Source organism: Alligator sinensis, unplaced genomic scaffold (genome assembly GCF_000455745.1).
Source record: "Alligator sinensis unplaced genomic scaffold, ASM45574v1 scaffold201_1, whole genome shotgun sequence".
Lineage (NCBI taxonomy): Eukaryota > Metazoa > Chordata > Crocodylia > Alligatoridae > Alligator > Alligator sinensis.
Window position 1 is genome coordinate 779,317 of NW_005842661.1, and position 23,126 is coordinate 802,442.

The window sequence follows — 23,126 nt, forward strand, 5'->3', positions numbered from 1 at the left end:
CTGGGCTCCGGGCCCGCCAGTGCCTCTGAACCAACCTGGGCAGCCACAGGCATGAAGGAATCATCTCACGCAGCCAATCCAACTGCCAAGACACCCGCCCACAGCTGCAGCAGCATTGCCTCCGCGCTGCTGCCCGGCCAGCTGCCACCCATGTGCACTGGGCTGGGTTGTGACAAAGCTGCAGCTGGCTGGAAAGGGCCTTCCCCCAGGCCCTGGCCCAGGCCAGCCCTCTTATCCACCCACCTCACCCAGGGCTGAGTGGGGCCAGCTGTGGGTGCTGCTGAGGGCGGGCATCGAGGGGCCAGCCCAGGCTGGGCTGAGCCATGGGGCCAGGGCCCTTTCCAGCTGGCTATGGCTCCAACAGTCCAGCCTGTCCTGGGCGTGAGAAGCTGGGAGCAATTCGGGTGCACAGGTCCTGTGGCACCAGCATGAGCCTCAGCCGGCTGGAAGGGCCCTACCCCTGTAGCCCAGCCCAGGTCAGCCCCTCTGTGCCCGTGCTCAGTAGCACCCGCAGGCTGGCCTGGCTCAGCCCCACGGCCACAGCCCCAGCCCTGGGCAAGGTTGGTGGATGGTGGGGCCATGCCCCCTGGAATCTGGCCACGCCCCCGCCCCTACCGTTGGAGGGGGGTGGATCCCAACAGGAGCTGCTCTGTCCCAACCAGGCAGACCCCAGCTGCTGTCTCCTGGTGGGAGGGGGGAGGGAGGGGGAATAAACCCCCTATCTATCCCTTCACCTTAAGGGGTCATGCCAGCTGACATCTGTCCATGCCCCTGCCCTGGCTAGGAAAGTTCCATAAACTGATTTGACCCAAATCAGTTAAGTCTGGTACTACATTCAACCAGATTTATCTTAAACCAGTTTCAGCGATTTTGAAACTGGTTTCTGTGCACTGAACTTAAGTTCTGTTACAGGTCTAAACTAGTTTCTGTTCACTGAAACCAGTTTATGTGTAACTTCTATCCCTAGCCCCTGTGCTTGAGGCCTGCACAGCTGGATAAGTTCCATGCACACTGTGGGAAGGCAGGAGCATACAAGGAGGCAAGCAGCGCCAGCTTCATAGTCCAAAGGACAGCAGAGCTCCCAGGATCAGACCCACTGCTGCCAGTGGTCAAGCTTTGGGGTTTTCAGGATAGGTGCCTGGCAGGTACTGGCCTTTGATCAATCTTAACAGGCAAGTTTAGACAGTGTCTGCAAGAAGCAGGGCATTCTGGAAAAACTGTAAGATATCACAAGTTATTTCTGAGTAGGCCAAAAAGACAAGAGCATTCTCAGCCCTCTGACTGCATGAAATCCATTGGCTCATGCAGTAGTTATAGATGTGAGAACCCCACAAGATGTATTAGTGCTTTTCATTTTCTTTTTTATCTTGCTATTTTCTTACAGAAATAACCTATCTTTGCATGATTGTCATAAATACATTTATTAAAGTACATAAAGAGTATAGGTTTATAAATTCTTATACATCTAGTGGAAAAATTTTTATCCACCTACGAAGTTCTCAATAAATAGATCTAACTTGAATCACCTGGAGCAGACTTTTTGACTTTGTGACAGGAGCTTATGTGTGTGTGCATGGTGTGTGTGTTTGTATGAGAGAGAGAGAAAGAGAGCGAGAGAGAGATGAGCATGGCCCGATTCTTGTTCCCTGGTCTGCACTGACTCTTGTGCCATACTCTTTGAATGGCCTCATTGCAGCCTAGGGGACCACTCCCAGAGCAAAGTGCCAGAGGTTGGCCTGTGCCAAAGGGATGGGCCTGTCCCAAAGTGCTCGTAGATGCACTTTGATAGTGTGTTTACTAATTTGTCAATGGGCACATCTACATGAGATGTTTACTGCACAAAAAAACAATTAGCTGTGCAGTAAATGTCTCGGTGTCTACACCTGCACCCCTATTAGGCTGGAATAAACTAATTTACACCACAGCAAGATAGTACTTGTATTTACAAGTAAAAAACTGCACAGCATTGCACGTGTAGATGCTGCCCTGGTTGGCCGGGGCATGAGTGTGCTTCAGCGTGAGAGCTGCTTGCCAGCTAGCCCCATGCTGAAGCCCCCTTGTGCCCCAGACAGCCCCTCTGCAGCACATTGAGCCAGGTGGAGCAGCCCTGGGCTAGCAGGATCACCTCCCTGGCCCCGCTGCCAGCTGGGGCTGTTCTGCCCCAATTCAACATGCTGTGATCCTGGGTGCACATACCAGACACATGCCTGGGAGCAATACGTTCTGGAACACTACGCCCCAGAGTTTATAGCTGCGCATTAATAGGCACATGTAGATACGCCTAGTGTTAATTGTTTGATGGATACTGCAAACATGCCCTAGCCTCTGTGTGAATTTGGGAGCTGTGGATGAGTTTTAGGGATTTGGCATAGGAATCTCTATGAGAGGCTGAAGAGTTGAACTGGCAGATTGTCAGGGCCTGGTCACTGACACTTTATCCTATTAGTTCAGTCCCTGACATTGACCCCAGTAGAAAAGTCAAAACTGACTAAGGTAACCACCTGTACCTAAGAAAACACATGTGAAGGGATTAAAAAAACTTGAGTACACTTCACCATTCGGTGCATGGAAAGTGGGAGGGTGCCATCTTTGAATGTGGCAACAGTCGCTCTTCGGTGACTGGTATCTCTTCTAAGTATGGTAGAAAAGTAATCTTGGTGTCTAACCCAAAGTTTTCAAGGTCAAAAAATCAAATAAAGATGTTTCCAATGGCATAGTGACAAAAGAAAGTCGGGTTCCCAATTCTCTCAAGGCAAATTATCTCAACATTATTTATGAAAAATGTTCTTACATACCAGTTGAAATCTAAATGCTGTATATAAAATTAGAATATCAATATGGAATTAATAATACATGCTATAACATACAACATGATATCAAACAAATTAATGTGAGTATTGAAAGAATTTTCCTTTTAATGTTTTGGGGTGATCCAACACATCATCCATTAAACTATTTAGGTTTCCTTATACATTTTTCACCACATTTGCAGTATTCAGTACAAGAAAAATTATTTTTCTGGCACTTGCATCTTTCAGTTTTGCATGTTACACATTTACATGTCAGCAGTAATTCATCAGGAACAGAATGGAGACAGCCTCAGAAAGAGCTCCACTCAGGTCTTCGTGTGACACTAAATCTTTCAGATTTAACACACTTCTGTAGCTGCTATCATCCAGCCTAAAGCATTCACATGCCACTGTAACAAGTGGGCATCCCAGGGCCAGTCTAATCGTTGGCTCACCGACTTGTCTTAAGGCTAACCGTCTGCCTGCCTCTCCTGCCATGCCTTAGATGAAACCAATTGTAGGTTGTTAACCAGGCAGGAGGCTACCCATTTCATTGCCCTGATGCCGAGGGCATATATATGGTTCCGAACCTTCCCTTATACCATGTCCCATGCCTCACAGCTGGCATCCATTGCCTAATACCCGGCCTAAGCTTACTTGGCCTATCACTCATCCTACAATCCTGTGCCCCCACACTAGGGTTCTCATTCCCATGCCCGCACCCAGGGACCCTCACTCCAGTGCCTCACGTTGGGACTCTCAATCACCCCACCCCTACTGGGGTCTCTATTCAAATCCACTCAGGGCTCCCAGCCCCTCCCTTTCCCTTGGGCTTCCTGTCCAGCTCTGGACCCTCCTGGTCTGCTCTGCCCCATGCTGGGCTCTCATCCCACACATGACACTAGGCTTCAATCTCCCTGCCCCTGGAGCCTCACACCCAGCTCCCTTTGCAAACCTTAAGCCTTGCTATGGACCTGGGCCCTGTCTCAGGTCCCTTTCATAGTTGGTAGGGTCGGAAGGGACCTGAGGACATCATCTAGTCCGACCCCCTGCCGTGGCAGGAAAGAGTACTGGGATCAAACGACCCCAGTCAGATGTTCGTCCAGCCTCCTTTTAAAGACCCCCGGGGTAGGAGCCAGCACCACATCTTTTGGAAGTTGCTTCCAGATCCTAGCCGCCCTGACAGTGAAATAGCGCTTCCTAATGTCTAGCCTGAAACTACCCTCCGCTAGCTTGTGTCCGTTGTTTCTTGTAACTCCTGGGATTGCTCGGGGGAACAAGGACTCTCCCAATGCCTGCTGGTCCCCCTTGACTAGTTTGTAGACTGCCACTAGATCCCCTCTCAGCCTTCTCTTTTGGAGGCTGAACAGGTTCAGGTCCCTTAGCCTCTCCTCGTAGGGCCTGTCCTGCTGACCCCTGATCATGTGGGTGGCCCTCCTTTGGACCCTCTCCATATCGGCCACATCCCTCCTGAAGCACGGCACCCAGAACTGGATGCAGTACTCCAGCTGTGGCCTTCCCAGCGGCCAATGATGACTCCAAGATCCTTTTCTGTCTCGACACTGGCGAGAAGGGAGTTCCCCGGCCTGTAGGTGTGCTGCTGGTTCTCCCTCCCCAGGTGCATTACCCTGCACTTGTCAGTGTTGAACCCCATCCTGTTCTCTTCAGCCCACCCCTGTAACCTGTTCCTTCCTACTAGCATACTCACTTCTCCCCACATCTTAGTGTCATCTGCAAACTTGAACAGGGTGCTTTCTACCCCCTCGCCCAAGTCACTGATGAAGATGTTGAATACTGCGGGCCCGAGGACCGAGCCCTGGGGAACCCCACTGCCCACATCCCTCCAGGTCGAATGAGACCCGTCCACCACCATCCTCTGGGTGCGGCCCTCCAGCCAGTTAGTGACCCATCTGACCGTGTAGGCATCAACACAACTGTCTCCTAGTTTCTTATTGAGAACGGGGTGAGAGACCGTGTTGAAGGCCTTCCTGAAGTCCAGAAAGACTATATCCACTGCGACACCTGCATTCAAGGACTTGGTGACCTGGTCATAGAAGGCCACCAGGTTGGTTTGACACGACCTGCCCCTAATGAACCCATGCTGGTTGCCCCTGAGCATAACCTCCCCTGCTAGCCCTTCCTGGACATGTGCCAGGATAATTCTTTCGAAAAGCTTCCCCAGGACCAAGGTAAGACTCACAGGCCTATATAGTTTCCTGGGTCCTCCTTCATCCCTTTTTTGAAGATGGGGACCACATTGGCCCTTTTCCAGTCCTCTGGCACATCACCCGAGTGCCATGAGTGCTTGTAGAGCTGTGCCAGAGGTCCCGCAATGACCCCTGCTAGTTCCTTTAGCACTCTGGGGTGGAGATCATCAGGACCTTTCAATGACCTGGACCCCACCTCAGGCAACACACAGTAAACCTGGGCCCTTTGCTTTGTCTTCAGGGTGTGCTCCCCTAGCCTTTCCCCTCCATGAGGTAACCCACAAGGCAGCAGGAGCTGAGGCTTTCTGGTGCCCCATACTCACCCTTCACTAGAGAGACAGGTGTGGCATTTCCTGAGGACCACCCCACCACCAGCAGTCCCACCACACTATGCAGCCCTAGCAGGGTGTAGTTTTAGGTCATGCCCAAGGACCAGAAGCCTCCACCATCCCCATAGCTCCTGCCCTGTACCTCCAAATTATTACGTGAGCAGCAGCTCCTGCTGAGTGATGCTCTCTCTCCAGCTGCTTGCAGCAAACTGCTGGCTCCAATAATGCTCAGGGCCTGTTCTTAACACAAACAGCTGGGCCCTGTTCCCAATCAGGCAGTGTCCTGCTGGTCATGTGCCTGATTGGGAGTGTAGCCACCTGCAGGCTGCTCTGCTGCTTGCCCACACCCCTTTTAGTGATAAGCATAGCCTGTTCTTTGACACAGCCACAAAGAAGCATCCCCTGAGATGTCCATTTTGAATAGAGAAAGAAGTGGGGGGAAGCTGTGAAATAGTTTTACTTTTGTACAATGCAAAATGAAGCTCATTAAATGTTTTGCAATAAAGTGATGGCTGAGGACCTTAACAAGTTATTCTTCAGCACTGTTAACTACGTCCTTAGAAAGTGTGCTATCATCAGCAAAACCTAAAAGGAACTCCTCTGGTGATATGTTCAATGCTGACAGTTTTGTTCCCATTTTGCTGGTGACATCATATTCTGCGAGAATGTGAGCCTTAATAACAACATTGCACAAAGTTGGTTCTAGTTTCTGTCCAAGCGTGTGAGGAGGAACAAATCTTACTTTAACAGCAAAGACTACTTTAATCCAAAGTTCCAAAAGTCCTTTTTCAAACAGTTGAAACAGATATTGAAGACAGACAAAAACATCTGTATCATGACACATGTGAAACCAGATGAAACTGCATCAAATAAATGGATGACTTGGTTGGTTTAGTAAGAAGCCCACAATCATCAAATACCTTGTTAGATGGCCACAGATCATACTTCAGTATGGTCTTAACACACTATCCTCCATCCTTCGATATGCGTAGAATTTTCTCGGCTGCAGAGTAGGATTTCTTTTCTGATGCTGTAGTTGGTTTATGTTTTTCTACCTGTTTATCTCCATCAGAAACAAATCCAGGACATTTTACTTTCTTCATGGTATCCGAAAGCTTCTTTGTTTTCTTAATGAAATGTTCATCTCTAAACTGCATATAGGCCTCCTTTGCACGTTCTCTGAAAGAAAGAAGTCTTTCACCTACCCCTCTCTTGGGACACGTTGCTTGCTTATGAAATTGTGAAGTTGCATGTGACTGGATGTGATATATGGGTTCCCTTTACCCTCCATGAACTGGAACACACAGGAAACACATGATGCAATATTTGAGGCCGAACTCCGGGGCAACTCTTGGTGAGTGGATGCCTCATGATATCTAGTTCTGTCAGGCCTTGTTAATTCTTGAAATGTATTGCTGATTGCAAGAATGTCATGATAAACAAGTTCCCCTTCATTAACGTTTTTTTGTTGCCCAGTCTGTCCAGTTAGATTCCAAAGGTTTCACACTGGTATTTCCAAATTAGGCAGCAGATGCTCTAGGACTATGTGGGGGTGGGGGCAGGCAGGACTGAGTGGAGCACACGTGCTCATGCTCCAGTTCCACCCAGAGCAGCGCTCCCTGATGTTGTCGCTTGGGGGCCCTGAGATGAAGTGGGTGAGTGTCCCCAAGGGCTCTGGGCTCGCAAGGCTCAACTGCACCCACTGCAAGCCTGGAGAGGGTTCAGAGGAGGGCCACCCGCTTGGTGAGAGGGCAGCAGGACAGGCCCTACGAGGAGAGACTGAGGGACCTGAACCTCTTCAGCCTCAGCAAGAGGAGGCTGAGGGGGGGACCTGGTGGCTGCCTACAAGCTCATCAGGGGGGATCAACAGCAAATAGGCAGAGCTCTTTTCTCCCCAGCACCACCTGTGGTGACGAGGAACAATGGTCATAAGCTGATGGAGAGTAGGTTTAGGTTAGAGATCAGAAGGCAATATTTTACAATTAGGGTGGCCAAAATCTGGAACCAACTTGCCAGGGAAGTGGTCCTCGCCCCTACCTTGGGCAAATTCAAGAGGAGGTTGGACGATCACCTGTCTGGGGTCTTGTGAACCCAGCATTCATTCCTGCCTGTGGCAGGGTGTCAGGCTAGATGATCTGTTCAGGTCCCTCCTGACCCTAGCTACTATGAAAGTATGAAACTATGAAACAATCAACCAAGGGCCCCTGTAGAAGAGAGAGAGGGTGTGAATTAATCCCACCAGTTTCCTCCTGGGGCCTCCCAGCTGGGCCTTCCCAGCCCTCACTTGGGCGGGGTGGTCAGTCAGCAAGCAGGAAGGGACAGGGATGGTGGGATTTGGGACCCAGAGCATGTATTTATACAGGAATCCCCAGGCAGGGATTGCCATTGGGGTTCCCCTGTGGAGATTTAAGGAGGCAGGCTGGGTGTGCTCAGGGAGAGGTGATCCCAGCAGCCAAGGTTGGTCAGTTTGAGGCCTGGGCAGCCATGTGTCTCATTGCCCAGAGGAGCTGCTCAGTTCATTCTAACTGGTCCCAGTGGGTGGGTTTGGGGTGAGGGAGGCTGCTGCAAGGTAGCACAGTGGGGTGGGGAGCCTGGCAAGAGCGACTGTGCACAGAGTAGCTGGAGAGCTCCTGGCCCAGATGGACATAGGTGTGGGGGCTGCAGCAGAAGCCTAGGGTAGGTGGGACTGGGTTACCCTTGCATGGAGCCAGTGAAGTGGGGGGCAGAGAAGTCTGCTGGGCTGAATGCCTTGTGGGAGGTGGGAAAGGGACAGCTCTGTCTGTATTGGTATTTCAGCAGCTGCCTCCTCTATCCGGGTAGGGGTGGAAACAAGTGTTTGTCCCCAGATACCAACCACACACATTAAGAAAACAAGTGAGAGTTGGGAAGAACCTGGGGGTGTCCAGCGGACCCTGCCATGGGACAGCCCAGGAACAGGGCAGCAGAGAACACTGCAGTTGTGGGGAGAGTTTGGGAGGCTGCTTGATTCCCAAATCCCCTAGAAGACAGAATAGGTGGGGCCCTGGCCTTGACATTTTTCCAGTCTGCATTCTCAGCTGCCCAGGCCACAGAGTCACTGGCATCCAGGCCCCTAGAGTCAAGGGCTAAGGAGCACTCCGGTGTCCAGCCCTTATGTGCTTGGGTATGTGCCTAAAAGCGCAGAACCAAACTAGGTGCCTCAATGTAGGTGGAACCAGGCAGTGGCTGTATCAGCTCTGCCCGGGCTCCTCATTGCTGCTGGTTTGGTGGAAGTTTGGTCCATGGAGGAGTGGAGCCTTTGAGTAATGCTGAGGTTTAAAGTAACTGAACAGACTCTGGTGCGAACTACCTGAAACATTTCTTTAAAGAGAAACTGAAAAGAGTCTCTTCAGATGTACGCCCAGAGCTCTCAGCTGTGGATGTCAGACAGCCTTAGCAATCCTGGCATTAGAGACAGGGCTGGGAGCATGAGGAATCTCTCCTTCCCAAGTCACCTGGAAAAATTATGCTTCTATTGTAGGTGAGACTTTGGTCTGCCCTTCATGAGAACATGTTGTCTCAGGGCCCTGAATGCCTGGATAAAGCATTCAGGACCCTGTGACACAGAGCACTGTCTCCTGGCATAGTAATACATGGTGATGTCTGCAGCTGTCAGGGAGCACAGCTGCAGGGAGAACAGTTCTGGGAGTCATCCTTGGACATGGTTATTTGGCTTTGGAGTATTGAGGTATATACTGTACCACCGGTGGGTCCCCACCCATTTGAACCCTTTCTGGGGAGGTTGCCAGATCCAGGTCCAGTCATACCCACTGCTGATGGTGTAAGTGGAGACAATGCAGGTCAGAGTGAGGGTCTCTCCAGGTTTCACCACCCCTGGGCTGGACTGGATCAGCTGCACTGGTGAGAAAAAGGAGCTAGAAAACAGGACAGAAACAAGGAGGTCAATCACATAGGAACAGCTCCAGGGATTCCTTAATGTCCAGGGGTCTCACAAAGGCTCTTACAGGTAGGGACACACAAAAGAGGAGAGGGGAAAAGGGAGGAGGGCTGCATTCCTGTGTCCATGGGATGGGTGAAACTCCCAGAAGGCAGGAAGGGGGCAGGGCTGGGGTTGGGCATGGACTGAGGATCTGGGTACCCAGGGGCTGTATTTACTCTGGAGCTGCCGGGCAGGAATTTCCATAAGAGCTGGGCATTTCCATGGATAAGAGCTAAGAGCATTTGACATTTGTTTGCACTGGGGGGGTCTGTGTGAAGGAGGCATGCTCCCCTGAGGCAAGGCAGGAGCTCAGCAAGGGGAGGGGATTGTTGAGGATGCCCAAAGTATTCAGACACCCCTAGTCTGTCTTGACCTGTGGCAAAAATACAGATTCCCTCATCTGGCATCAGGAAGGAGTTTTACCCTGTGCTCATGCTGAAATGGACTGTGGGAGGTTTTCCTTTCTCTGTAGTGGGGGGAGGAGGGCAGGGGGAGTGGGGAGGGCAAGGCCTCTGCCTTGGGTCTCTCAAGTGTATTTAGCATCCCTAGCAGCAGCAGAGCACCAGCAGCCCTAGACCCCCTGTTTTACCTGGGACAGGTTCAGGGGCTTTTGGGGCATTTTTACACATGTAAGCACTAGGGCTGTGCAAAATTTTGCCAAGTGTTTCATCTCGAAGCTGTTTCAATGCCTTTCGAGCTTGAAACAGAGAAATGAAAAAAACCAAAAAGCTTTGAAACCGCTTCAAAACAAAATGAGGGCACTTGAAACGTTTCGAAAGTTTCAAAACGTTTTGAGTTTCGAAGCAGCCCGGTGGCGAGAAGCAGGGAAGAGCCAGGGCTGCGCTCCAAGCGACTCCGCAGCCCAAGGAAACTTAGCCTGGCAGCAGGAAGTGGAGTGCAGCCCTGGCTCTCCCCATGTCTCGCCGCTGGGCTGAGCTCTGTGGGGCTTGGCGGAGCCGGTCAGAGTGAAGCCCTGGCTCTCCCCACTTCCCGCCACCAGGCTGCTCTCCGAGCAGCTCCGCAGCCCCAGTGAGCTCAGCCCTGGCTCTGCCCGCCTCATGGAGCTCAGGCTGGAGGCAGGAGGCAGAGTGCAGCCCTGGCTCTGCCCACCTCCAACAGCCAGGCTCCGCTCTGAGCGGCTCTGCCAGCCCCACAGAGCGCAGCCCGGCGGCAGGAGGCAGGCAGAGGCAGGGCTGCGCTCCACCTCCCACCACCGGGCTGAGCTCCATGGGGCTGCGGAGCCACTCGGAGCGCAACCCCAGCTCTCCTCTGCTTCCCACCACTGGGCCGGATGACAGGAGGCTGCCGCTGCTGGCAAGTGTCACGAGTTTTGCTTTTTGAAGTTTGAGGTGCAGTTTCTGAGAAAGTGCTCCATATGGGGAGCAAAAATCCACAACAAACTTACAGGGCCAAAACCAAAAGGGACCTTGGGGTTATAATTGACCATAAAATGAATATGAGTCACCAGTGTGATGCTCCAGTTAGCAAAGCAAACAATATGCTGCCATGCATCAACCAGTGCATCTCAAGCAAAACTAAGGAAGTTATTCTCCTGCTCTATTCGGCATTGGTGAGGGCAGAGCTGGCGTACTGCGTCCAGTTCTGGGCACCACACTTCAAGAAGGATGTGGAGAAGCTTGAGAGAGTCCAGAGAAGAGACACTCGTGTGATTAGAGGCCTGAAGAACAAGCCATATGAGAAAAAGCTTACAGATATGGGACTGCTCAGCCTAGAAAAGAGAAGACTTTGCAGGGATTTGGTGGCAGCTTACAAATATATCAGGGGATAGCATCAGCGGGTAGGCAAACAACTATTCACCAAAGCACCCAAGGGGAAAACCAGGAGCAATGGATATAAACTCCTGGAAGGTTTCAGACTGGGTATAAGGAAAAACTTTTCACAGTTCATGTGACCAGACTCTTTCCTGGCCAGAGCAAGAAGGCTGAACCCAATGATCTCACCCTTCCAACCTTGAGACTTCTGTGAATCTGTCAACCTCCCTAGGGAGCTAGGTCACTATCTCTGCAGACTCATCCGGGAACCAGGTCTTTCTGCAGCTGTGCTCCCTAACAGCCACAGACACTGCCACATTTTACAGTGTCTGGGGGAGGCAATGGCCACAACAGATGCACCATGGCCCAGAGGAAAGTAGGGACTGTGCTAAAGGGGCAAGTGGTTTCTGGAGCCTAAGCACATCTGAGAAAAACCTTAGAAGATGACATTTTTTGGTCTGGTCCTGTTTCAGTCCTGCACAGCCTGACACTGCCCAGAGCTTCCAGGTTTGGTATTCAAGGGCTCATTACCTTTGGTCTCCAGCTGGGGATGAACCACTGTCAGGATAATCTGGGCAGCTAAGGGAAACAGTCTCACTGTCTATGGTTCTCCGCACCAGGAGAAGATGGCAGGGAAGGGAATGAACACTAGGGCAAGGATGGCTCCACCAGAGGGAGCTGCTGTGGTGGGACTGGGTCCAGCAGAGCCCCAGGAAAGGCCTGCAGTGTCTGGGAAACAGCAATGAGCAGGGAAGCACTAGCTCCACCTCTAACTCTCCAGGGCTGGATCAGCATTTCTGTGACCTCCTCCAGGAACCAGCTCTCCTGCAGCTGCGCTCCCTCACCCTGGCAGACACAGCCACCTGTTATTGAACCATGGGACACATGGGCATAGTGACACAGAGAAAAGAGGGGCTGTGCACAAAGGGGCAGGGGAACCTGCACAGTGCAGTGAGCCCAACCCAACGCAACCCAGAGCAGTGAGATTTCTCCTGCCAAAGCCCCTGGCAAAGTAGGAGTGAGCATGAAGGTGCCAAAGAAGGAAGTGGAGACAAGAACAAGGGAACAGACTCCTTCTCTTGTTGGCCCTGAAGATTGTTCCTATTGTTTAAATAATTATTCTTATGCCTGTAGCTAGAATTGGTTTGAGGCATAAAAAAGTTTGTTTTATACTTGCGCACTGTGCTGTATGGTGGGATCATTCTAGAAGGAGTGACCTTTTTACCTCTCAATCCCATATAGAGAGACGTGAAAAATCATAGCATCTCATGAAAATTTTAGTAATGTGTGCACAATATATTGATTGACAGGTACTATTATTTTTGGTGGGAATTTGTGTACTGTGTGCACAGTTAGGTGCAGTGTGAAGAGCTGAGAGGGGTGTGTGCACCCCACGTATATAAGCGTTGTTGGCGGGGGGGACTGGTTCCCTGCTGATTAGTTGGTTGGCTGCTGCTGGTGTGGTCATTGCTTGCTTGCTATTGTTGAAAGAGTTTGTTGGGTGATCACTATTGGTCTCCAGTCCTCCTGATGCTTCTGAACTGCTGCTGATGTTTCCAAAGCTGTTCATGGGCTTCCTCACCTTCACTCTCACATCTTAGAATTGGTAATGTATAGCTTTGTATGTATTTAGTTCCCCTCGTGTTCCTTGTGTTAGTGTTGTATGTAATTATTGTACATGGTTACTGTCTCATAATAAACCATTTCATTCATTTCACTTTAATTTTGGTATCCTTGTGTGTTAATCCCTATAACCAGGCTGGGCCACCTAACTCAGTGACAGCTGAGTCAGCCTGGGCCGCTCATGCCCCCTTTCGCCCACTATAATCTATTTAACTGAAGCCGCCTTTCGGTGCTCATGTAATTTTCCCTGGCTTCAGATTGGCATCCCTGGGTGGGTGTGAAGGGGTTAATTTATAATTAGTTCTGTTAATCAGGCACTAACAAATCTCATCTATGTGTCTGTGATAGTTTGTGTTGCTTTTCAATATAAATCAGCCTGTCAGATGGTGGCTGACAAGCTGTTAGCTCCGAGGTGTTCTCTAGGTGGTGCCAGGGTGCTCTTTAGTGCTGTCCCTAGCATTTTGCCAATTGTTTTGCTTACTGATTTGCTGACTGTTTTGAAGGGTCAGTGCTGCAGAGAGACAGAGCGGTTTCATTGGCAACATTGTAGGGGGTGCACACGGGTGCATATGCACTCCCTGGAAGCGCCATCCACGAAACTGGAAATGCTAAGGATGTGCGAAACAGCAGCGTTTCGCTTCAACTTCCGTTTCGACAGAACAGTGTTTCATTTCGAGTTCTGTTTCATTTTGAAAGCACTGTTCTGTTTCATCAAAATGGTTTCGCTGTTTTGATGCTGTTTTGCCCGTAGGCTATAATGGGGATGCATGAAACAACCTATAACTTTGTCATATCTTGCCTGATTCTGATTAAACTTGCAGGGATGGTAGCCCCTTCTGAGGGCATGAAGCCCGCCAAGTTTCAAGGATATAGGTGCAGGGGTTTCTAGGAAACTGCACCTCAAGCTGCTGACAAGCAGGAGCCCAGGAGCAGGAGCAGCGTCCTATGATCCAGCAGGCAGATCGGGGGCCTTGACCCCCCAGGAGGAGTCCAGCAGAGCCCCTGCAGCCCCTCCTGAGGGTGTGGGTGGATACCTGATGTGCCCGCTGGATGACAGGAGGCTGCTCCTGCCTGAGACCCAGCGCTGAGGAACTGAGCCTGGTTGAGGGAGGTGTCTCCCACCACCAGGCTGAGTTCCCAGCAGTTCACAGAGCTGGGAAATGAAGCCTGGTTGGGGGACGTGCCTCCCCTAGCTGGGCTGAGTTTCCCAGCACTGGGGATGAAGCCTGGCTGGGAGAGGCATCTTCCCCAGCTGGGCTGTTTCCCAGAGCTGGGAACAGAGCCTGGCACCAGGAGGCGCTTCTCCCAGCTGGGCTGAGTTCCCCATTGCTGGGAACTGAGCCCAGTGGCGGGATGCACTTCCCCCTGCCGCATGAGTGACTGGTGCCTCCAGAATCTGGGGGGGGGGGCACACCTGCAGAAGCCACCGACGGTAGCAGGCCTGTTGGGGGGGCACCAGCCCTACCAACAGCATCAGTGTCGGCCGTCGGGGGGGCACTGGCCCCGTCAGGGGGGGCACGTGCAGCCCCGTGCACCCCCTACCAGTCGCCTATGCCCCACTGGGCTCAGTTCCCAGTGGCTCATAGCCCCATTGAATTCAGACCAGTGGCGGGAGGCAGAGCGCAGCACTGGCTCTGCCCGCCTTCCACCACTGGGCTGAACTCCGTGGGGCTGGTGGAGCCGATCAGAGCACAGCCCAGCATCAGGAGGCAGGCAGAGCCGGCTGCACTCCGATTGGCTCCGCCAGTGCCACAGAATGCAGTCCGGCGGTGGGAGGTGGGGAGAGCCAGGGCTGCACTGCCCACCGGGCTGAACCACGTGGGGCTGTGGAGCCGCTCACAGCGCAGCCCTGGCTCTCCCCTGCCTCCTACCACCTGGCTGCTGCTTCAAAACTCGAAACGTTTCAGAAGTTTAAAAATGTTTCAACTGGCCTCATTTTGTTTCAAGGCTCTTTCGAAGCCCTTCAATTCATTTTGATTTTACTGTTTCGAAACGAGTCAAAACAGCTTCAAAATGGAACAGCCGGTGAAGCTTCGCACAGCCCTAGTATTTGCCTGTGTTTGGGCTTTAGCCGCTAAGGCAAAGCTTGAATGTCAAAAGAATGCTACCCTACATCATTTGTTGGATTGGACAGAGAAGCAAAAGGAAAGCGAGTTAAATAAATTAGGAATGGAGATGGATGATAAGATTGCCAAATTCAGAGCTAAGATCAGTGTATGGCTAGGTAGCAGTTGGAAAGATGCAAGCCATATCATGGAATTAGAACAGACTGTAAAAAGCTTACAACAGCACATAGAGGACCTAGAACAAGATGTCTGTAAATGATGGGGAAAAGCACAGGACTTACAAGCAGCTTTTAAGAGTATATGACAGTGAAAGAAAGTGTCAGACAGATAGCAAAGTTAGTCACACAGAACGTATGAAAACTATTGCCTTGTTGAAAGCAAAGCTGCCAATAGCTACTTAGCTAGAGATATCCTAACCAGGAGGAAAGCAGGCTGTAAAATAGAGGAGAATGATAGTGACAGTGACAGTGTGAGCGGACTCAGTTCCAGTTCCAGTAGTGATTATGTTGACATGTTTGGGGCTGCTAATGGACAGGAGACTCAGCTTTCTTCCATGGAGTCTAGTGCTCCAATGTCACCGCTTAGAGTCAAGGAGGCAACTTGTCCAGGCACAAGTAAAATGCCAGCCAGAGGAAGGAGTGGAAACTATAGTGCCACTCTCTGCTGAGCAGCTTCATGCAGTGGGAAAGCAACTAGGCCCATTAAAAAAGGAGACAGTTGTAGCCTGGCTAACAAATGTAATGCCTGCTGGGGGGGGAAGAGATGTATACAGCCAAAGATTTAATTGATGTTGCTCAGGAATGTATAGACCCCAAGGATTTTGTAGTATTGCCAGTCTGTATGCAAAATGGATTGATCAGAGACAAGGATGCAATTAGAGAAACATTGTTGAGGTTTTTCTTTCCTGATAAACCAACCATTGTGATGTTTCACAATGAGAAACATCGTGTTAGAGAAAGGCCAGAGGTGTACATAGAGCAAAAGAAGTTGTATTTGGCAGCCGATTTGCCCCTAGGCAGGGGTGGGGTACACCCCAACTTCAATGTGAGAACCTTTAAAGTGCCATTGGTGTAGCAAGAAATCTTGTTTTTGCCTGCCCCCCCCCTCCAATGTGAAGCCCGTCCAAATGGAAAAAGCCCCTTTTGCAGTATTTGCCCCCTTTTGGGGATGCTTTATCTTTTCTACCTTTTCTTCCTTCCTCCCTCCTCTTCTTTTATTATATTATTATTACTTTTATAGAATATAAGGTGTACTTGTAATAAAAATATAGTTTGTAGATGATTTTTATGGGTATAAAATAGTATTCTGCATCAGTATGCCCCCCCCCAACCCCCATTGTATTTGGTCTATTTGTTGTATGTGCCATGGCATTTCACCCTTTTATGTTTTATATACTATGCTTCTTAACTTTGTAACAAATGCACTTTAAGTTTAAAAGTAAGTTGTACCATGTACCAATGTTAGCAAGGGCATGAACTGAACCCCAGCTTCTGGTCCCTGAATGAATCTTGATTGATTGCGTAACACAGTAGCTAGACACGATAACAAGTTAACAAGCGGCAATTAACACCCAGGAAACCACAGACTAAGGAGAGGAAATGATCAATACAGAGCCAGTAACTCCCTGAAACTTCACTGTTAACAGTACAGAAGCCTCGGTTTGAACTAATCAACACCGAAGACTGACTCTTGGGACTGAATACTAACCCCCCCCCATACCCTCCCCTGATCAACCACTTCCAGAGCTCTATTCATCACTGCAGTGACTTAATCAAACTTCATCAATGGACTCCTGAGACTGCACGTACCTGCAGATGTGACCCCTGGGACTGACAGCTGCCATCCAGCAACTACCAAGGGGGACATCTCACAAGGTCAACGACCCCTGGATTGGGTAAGCCTGAAAACTGGGGAGTCACAAAAGTCTGCCAGAGAGGGATAAAAGGCTGTGAAGGATGAACTCCAATGCTGCCCTCTTTGACCTGACCAGCATCCTGCCTGCCCACCCAGAAGGATCAGCCGGCAACCCCCTTCTGAAGCAACATCACACTGAAAGAAGCCTTGACTGGCTATCAGCGGCGGACTCCAGCACTTGGGGATAGGTATATCTTGACACTGGTGCTTAGCATTCATAGCTAGGTGGTGTGTGTGTGTGTGTGTGTGTGTGTGTGTGTGTGTGTGTGTGTGTGTGTGTGTGTGTGTGTGTGTGTGTGTCAGGGTTTCAGCCCCAAGGTTTATGATCTGACTTTTGCACCCGTCTAATAAACTAGAATTGTATGATGATCCTGTGAGTTGGTCTTTTGTAGCCAACATTATTACAACGGCTAACCAGGCAACTGAAAACCTACCTGGGAGTTGGAGCTGCCAAATTGGAACTTGAGGAATTGGCTCGCTGAGCCCATGAGGGGCATGAAATGAATCAATCAGAGCAAGATCCTTCCCATAAAGGAAAGATTGCAGTAGTTAGCGCAAAGGCTTCTGAAGGGAAGCAGGGTAAAGGGAAAAGCTATTGGAAATGAAAGCCTAAGCCCAATGAGTAGAATAGTAGCGGAGGCAACTCCGGTCCTGCGAGTGGCAATGATACTAGAGGGTGTGTTTTGTTAAGGATAACCTGAGTCAGAAACAACTTGATTCGAGGAGAAATTGTGATGGTTCCCAGGAGGGAAAAAGGTATTTTGATTGATAGAAGCGTCCTTCTAACTTAAGGTACGTTGTGTGGAAGGAACTGTTACGATATGAGAATATGTTAAGATATGTTAAAGAGGCTTACAGATCATTGTGAGAAGAAGGTTGTGAAAGCTAGATATAATTCTAGTAGTGTAGAAAAGGTTGAGGCAGAGCCTCCAAGGAGTGTTTTCTCAGCCTCAGATCACTGAGACAGCCTAGTGTTTCTCAGGCCTCCCCAGGTGACCATGGCACCATTAAATTTTGATGATTGGGGACAGTCATTGATCCCAGTGACTTTCGGGGACCAACAAGAAACACTGAGGTGTGAAAGAAGACAAAACATGTTATTGGACACAGATGCCACATTCACATTGGTTAGCAATGAGAGCAGGGTCTTCAAAAACTGGACACCTGTGACCTGTAAAAGATTAGAAGGCTTCAATGGGAATGCAAGTTCAGTGGGGTTCACTAACCTGAAGCCATTCTGAATTGGAAACCAAAATGGAGTGTCTAAATTTGGCTTGTTGAAACTGGGTGGTATAGGAATATTGGGCATGGACATCATGCAGAAGTTTGGCATGGTGAGTGACTTGCTCAATAGGGAAATTTGAATTGGAGGTTTGAAGCCACAACAGGCAGAGATTCTAGAGGTACCTGCCTGTCTCCACTGTGCTATGATAAAAGCAAGTGAAGAGTTGTCCCTGCATGCATGGCAAGGAGACATACTTGAGATGGCCAGTAAATTCCAATTGGTCTGGGGTAGGTCAAAGCTCTTCTGTCGGAGAAGTGATCAGGAGGTAAGGGTTCAGGGAACCGACCCTCCACTCCAGTGCCAATATAAATTTCTCAATGAAGCCGTGTCCAGTACAAAAGTCACCATCAATGCTTTATTAGAACAGAATGTGATCATTGAGATTCGAAGCACCTGTAATTCACTGATCTGGCTGGTGAGGAAAGCAGATGGAATAACCTGGCACTTAACTGTGGATTATTGAGTGTTGAATTGCCACACTCCACCTTTGGCACCCATTGTTGTGAAATATTCAGAGGTAATGGCTGCAATTTCCAGTGGTGCCCAGTGGTTCTTGGTCCTGGATTCTGCGAATGCATTCTTCACAATACTACTTGCAGAAAATTGTTGGTATAAATTTGCCTTTTCTTTTAACAAACGACACTACGCTTTCACATGTCTACCACAGGGGTTCAATAATTCCCCTGTATATTGCCACGGTTTTGTTACCCAAATGGGGGATGTGTTTGATGATTGTTGATTATTGAAAACTTTGCAGAAAATGCAGCACCCCTGTACCATCTCCTAAAGAAAGGAGTGCCCTGGAAGTGGGGTCCTGAAAATTATGAGGACATTAAATAGCTTAAAACTGCTGTCACAAAGGCCCCAGCCTTGTCATAGCCTCATGTAAATAGTCCCCTTATTCTTGAATTAGCAACAACTAACTGTTCTATTGGAGCTAGTCTCTCACAGGATCATGGCAGCCGTAAGAGATCAGTGGACTATGCTTCCAGGACCCTGACAGCTGTTGAAAAAGAATTTTCTTCATGAGAACGAGAAATTCTGGCACTTGTGTGGATGGTACATCACTGGAGGTACCTCCTGAGCATGGTGCCCATTACACTTAAAACATCACATACACCTATCTGGAAAAACCAAAGAGTGGAGCGTCCTCTCCACATGTTGCAAAGTGGACCATTATGCTGCCAAACTGTGGCATTAACACTGAAGTCGTGGGAATCACCGCAGTGGCCCCATATGGGCTATGTATAGATGGTGATAATCATGAATGCCCATTTCCTGTGTCCATAGATAATCCTGAACCAGAAAATGCCTGGTATACAGGAGGAGAAACCTATCCTCCTCAGGATCCTAATGTCATCACCTGGTTTGTAGATGGGTCATCCTACCATACTGATGGAACAGCGTATACAGGTTACACTGCAGTAAGAGTGTCATCTAATCAAAGTGTGGAAAAGGTTGTAAGTGGGAGTTGTTCACCCCACTGAGCACACTCAGCTGAGATTGTTGCTACCACTGTGGCATTACAAAATACACTACCTGACCATGATGTAGTCATGTTTTCAGATAGCGATTGGATCATTCATGCATTGATAGACTGTCTCTCAGGATTCAAATTGTCAGATGGTAAGCCTATTGCCCACCTGTTGAAACTGCAACTCGCCTGGCACCTTGTAGCATAGCAATCAAGTTCGACTGGGAAAAGTAGATCAGAAAGGTAGACCCAAATTCGATTTCAACAATCAGGCAGATGCTGCTGCAAAGGTGGGAGCTAAATCTGGCCCTGAATGGACCATGCCTGAGATGGAGATCTCCCATCTCAAAATATACAGACAGCAGGGCAGACCCTACAATGAGAGGCTACGGGACCTGAACCTGTTCAGCCTTCACAAGAGAAGGCTGAGGGGGGACCTGGTGACCGTCTATAAACTCACTAGGAGGGACCAGAAGGGTTTGGGGGAGACCTTGTTTCCCCTAGCGCCCCCAGGGATAACAAGGAATAACAGCCACAAGTTGTTGGAGAGTAGGTTTAGATTAGACATCCGTAGGAACTACTTCACAGTCAGGGCGGCTAGGATCTGGAACCAACTTCCAAGGGAAGTGGTGCTGGCTCCTACCCTGGGGGTCTTTAAGAAGAGACTTGATGCCATCCTGGCTGGGGTCATTTGAGCCCAATTTTCCTCCTGCCCAGGCAGCGGGTCGGACTTGAAGATCTACAAGGTCCCTTCCGACCCTACTTCTATGGTTCTATGAATACTCCCACCATCCCCGATCCAATTGATTTAACTGGCTGACAGAAAAGGGATGTTGAAATTCAAAAATTAGTGGGGCAAAAGAAACTTAGAACCTGAAGTATTTGGCAGGAGTCCTCCAAACTAGTTTTAGCCAGAAAGGAAGAAGATCCTCCCATCTGGGTCATACCTAAGAGTGTTCAGCATGAATTACTCTCTCTCACACACGACCATGGGCATTTGCCCTGTGACCTGTGGGGTTCCTCAAGGCTCTGTCCTTGGGCCTACATGCTTCAACATCTTCATTAATGATGTGGACATTGGCATCAGAAGAGGGCTGGCCAAGTTCGCAGACGACACCAAACTTTGGGGTAAAGCATCCACACCTGAGGACAGGAGGGCAATGCAGGCTGACCTTGACAGGCTCGAGAAATGGGCAGACGAGAACCTGATGGCATTTAACACCGAAAAATGCAAGGTTCTCCACTTTGGGAGGAAAAACCTGCAGCATCCTTATAGGCTCGGCAGTGCTACACTGGCTAGCACTTCGGATGAAAAGGACTTGGGGGTCATCATTGACCACAAGATAAACATGAGCCTGCAATGTGATGCTGCAGCTAGTAAAGCGAGCAAAATACTGGCTTGCATCCACAGATGCTTCTCAAGCAAATCCCAGGACGTCATTCTCCTGTCGTACTCGGCCTGGTGAGGCTGCAGCTGGAGTACTGCATCCAGTTTTAGGCTTCACAATTCAAAAAGGATGTGGAAAAGCTTGAGAGAGTCCAGAGAAGAGCCACGCGCATGATCAGAGGGCAGGAAAACAGACCTTAAGATGACAGGCTGAGAGCTATGGGACTCTTCAGCCTGGAAAAGCGCAGGCTCAGGGTGATCTGGTGGCTACCTATAAGTTTATCAGGGGTGCTCATCAGGATCTGGGGGAACATCTGTTCACCAGAGCGCCCCAAGGGATGACAAGATCGAACGGTCACAAACTCCTCTGTGACCGTTTCAGGCTGGACATAAGGAAGTACTTCATTACTGTCCAAGCCCCCAAGGTTTGGAATAGACTGCTGCTGGAGGTGGTTCAAGCACCTACTTTGAACACTTTCAAGAGACATTTGGATGTCTATCTTGCTGGGATCCTATGATCCCTGCTGACTTCCTGCCCTTTGGGCAAGGGGATGGACTTGATGATCTTCCAAGGTCCCTTCCAGCCCTAATGTCTATGAATCTATGAATTTTGGGATTGATAAAACAGTCACCTGACTAAAATCAACTGGTCAGTGGCCATGCATTTACAATGATGTTGAAAACTATATTAACAATTGTTTGCCATGTGCTGCTAACAATGCAGGCGGTAAGGTGGTTAAAGGACCTTTAAGACACCAACATGTTGAGGAACAATGGACCCATCTTCAAATAGACTTTATTGGGGTATTGCCAAAGACAGAAAGAGGCAATCTTTATTGTTTAGTTATAGTAGATTCATTTACAAAATGGATCGAAGCCTTTCCCACCAGGAATAATACTGCCAAGACCACAGAGAGGATACTAATCGAGGTAGTATTCTCCAGATGGGGAACTCCTCATTGTATTAACTCAGATCAGGGTCCTCATTTTGTTGGACAAATCACAAAAGAAATATGCTTGGCATTTAGAATTAAGCAACATCTCCATATAGCAGGTCATCTGGACAAGTAGAGAGGTCTAACAAAACACTGAAAACAGCTATACGCAAAGTAGTACAGACAAGTGGAAACGACTGGGATATGAACTTACCATTAATTCTGATGACCATCAAAGGCAGTGTGGTGGTCCATGGAGCCATACCTCATTTGGCAATGACCAGCAGACAAATAATTTGCACGCCTCAGAAAATTGGTGAACTGAATCTGGGCTCATAGATGATTGTCAACCAAAGGTTCTAACGGACGTGGGGGTCCAAAAGCTAATATAAACTGTGCAAGAAATTCATCTTCATGTTCCGAAGACTCTAGGCTTGAAACAACAATGGATGGACGAAGAGTTTGGCTATTTAAGTGACCCCATAGAATGGGAAATTGGTATGAGAGTGTTGTTCAGAATTGTGCATGAAAAACAGCACGGACTGTCCCCACATTGGCTTTGATGTATTTCTATGAAGCCTACCAACAATGCAGCCCCAAACTGACTCCTCCTTTTGGAAGCCTTCTTTCTCTAACCATTGCAATTCATGCAGAAAAGCACTGAATAGATCCTCCTTAGAATCAGCGCTTCCACTTACATCTTCCCCAGGCATCTCTGTCACCTTTTTATGCTAGAAATTAATAGAGAGTCACAAACCAATGTTCAGCACCAAATAAGCAGGACTGCAAAGCTCATAGCAGCAAGACAGACCACTAGCAATGGAGACCATAGAAAAATAAGTTGCTCCTCTCCCCGCTGTCCCCCAGTCATGTGCTAGGGGAAGTCTTGGAGTCATGTGACTACATTTGAACTCCTAAGTGGTCAGGCACACCTAATCAGCCTCCGAGATTGCTTTTAGAAGCTGAATTCCTCACTACCCAGGTATAATTGCAACATTTTTTTCTGGCTGGAAATCAAGAGATAGGGGCAAAAATGTGAAGTAAGGCCTGGGAGCTCATGGCTTGGCATTCACAAACCAAGTTTTGGGGTGGGCAGGACTCGCCTAGCCTCCTCGGGGGGAGTCCCCCAGGGGCAGAGCTGCGCGGCTGGTGCGACCTGAAAAGGATTTCCCCCCAGGATCCCAGCCCGCGCCTATTCCTTATTCATGCTCGAGGGCTCGTCAGCTGCCAGGCCGGCACGTGCTTCGGCGCGGGCAGGGCTCTTCCTAGCCCTCTTCCTGCTGGCAGAGGCCTGTGGTTTGCGGTGATCCTACATGGATTTCCAGCCGTGATCCCAGCCCGACCCTAGCTCCCAAACCTTGCTGAGGCCTGGGGGGGTGTCAGCAGG

The 23,126-nt window shown here is 49.4% G+C and overlaps 1 long non-coding RNA gene across 1 annotated transcript; it reads right to left on the reverse strand.

Moving 5' to 3' along the window:
- Positions 1-5,444: 5,444 nt before the first annotated feature.
- Positions 5,445-23,120, reverse strand: LOC112551916. Its single transcript, XR_003096255.1, has 3 exons — positions 21,954-23,120; positions 9,111-9,218; positions 5,445-6,504 (listed from the first exon to the last, which is right to left on the reverse strand). It is a non-coding gene; the product is annotated as an uncharacterized LOC112551916 (long non-coding RNA).
- Between the last annotated feature and the right edge of the window lie 6 nt (positions 23,121-23,126).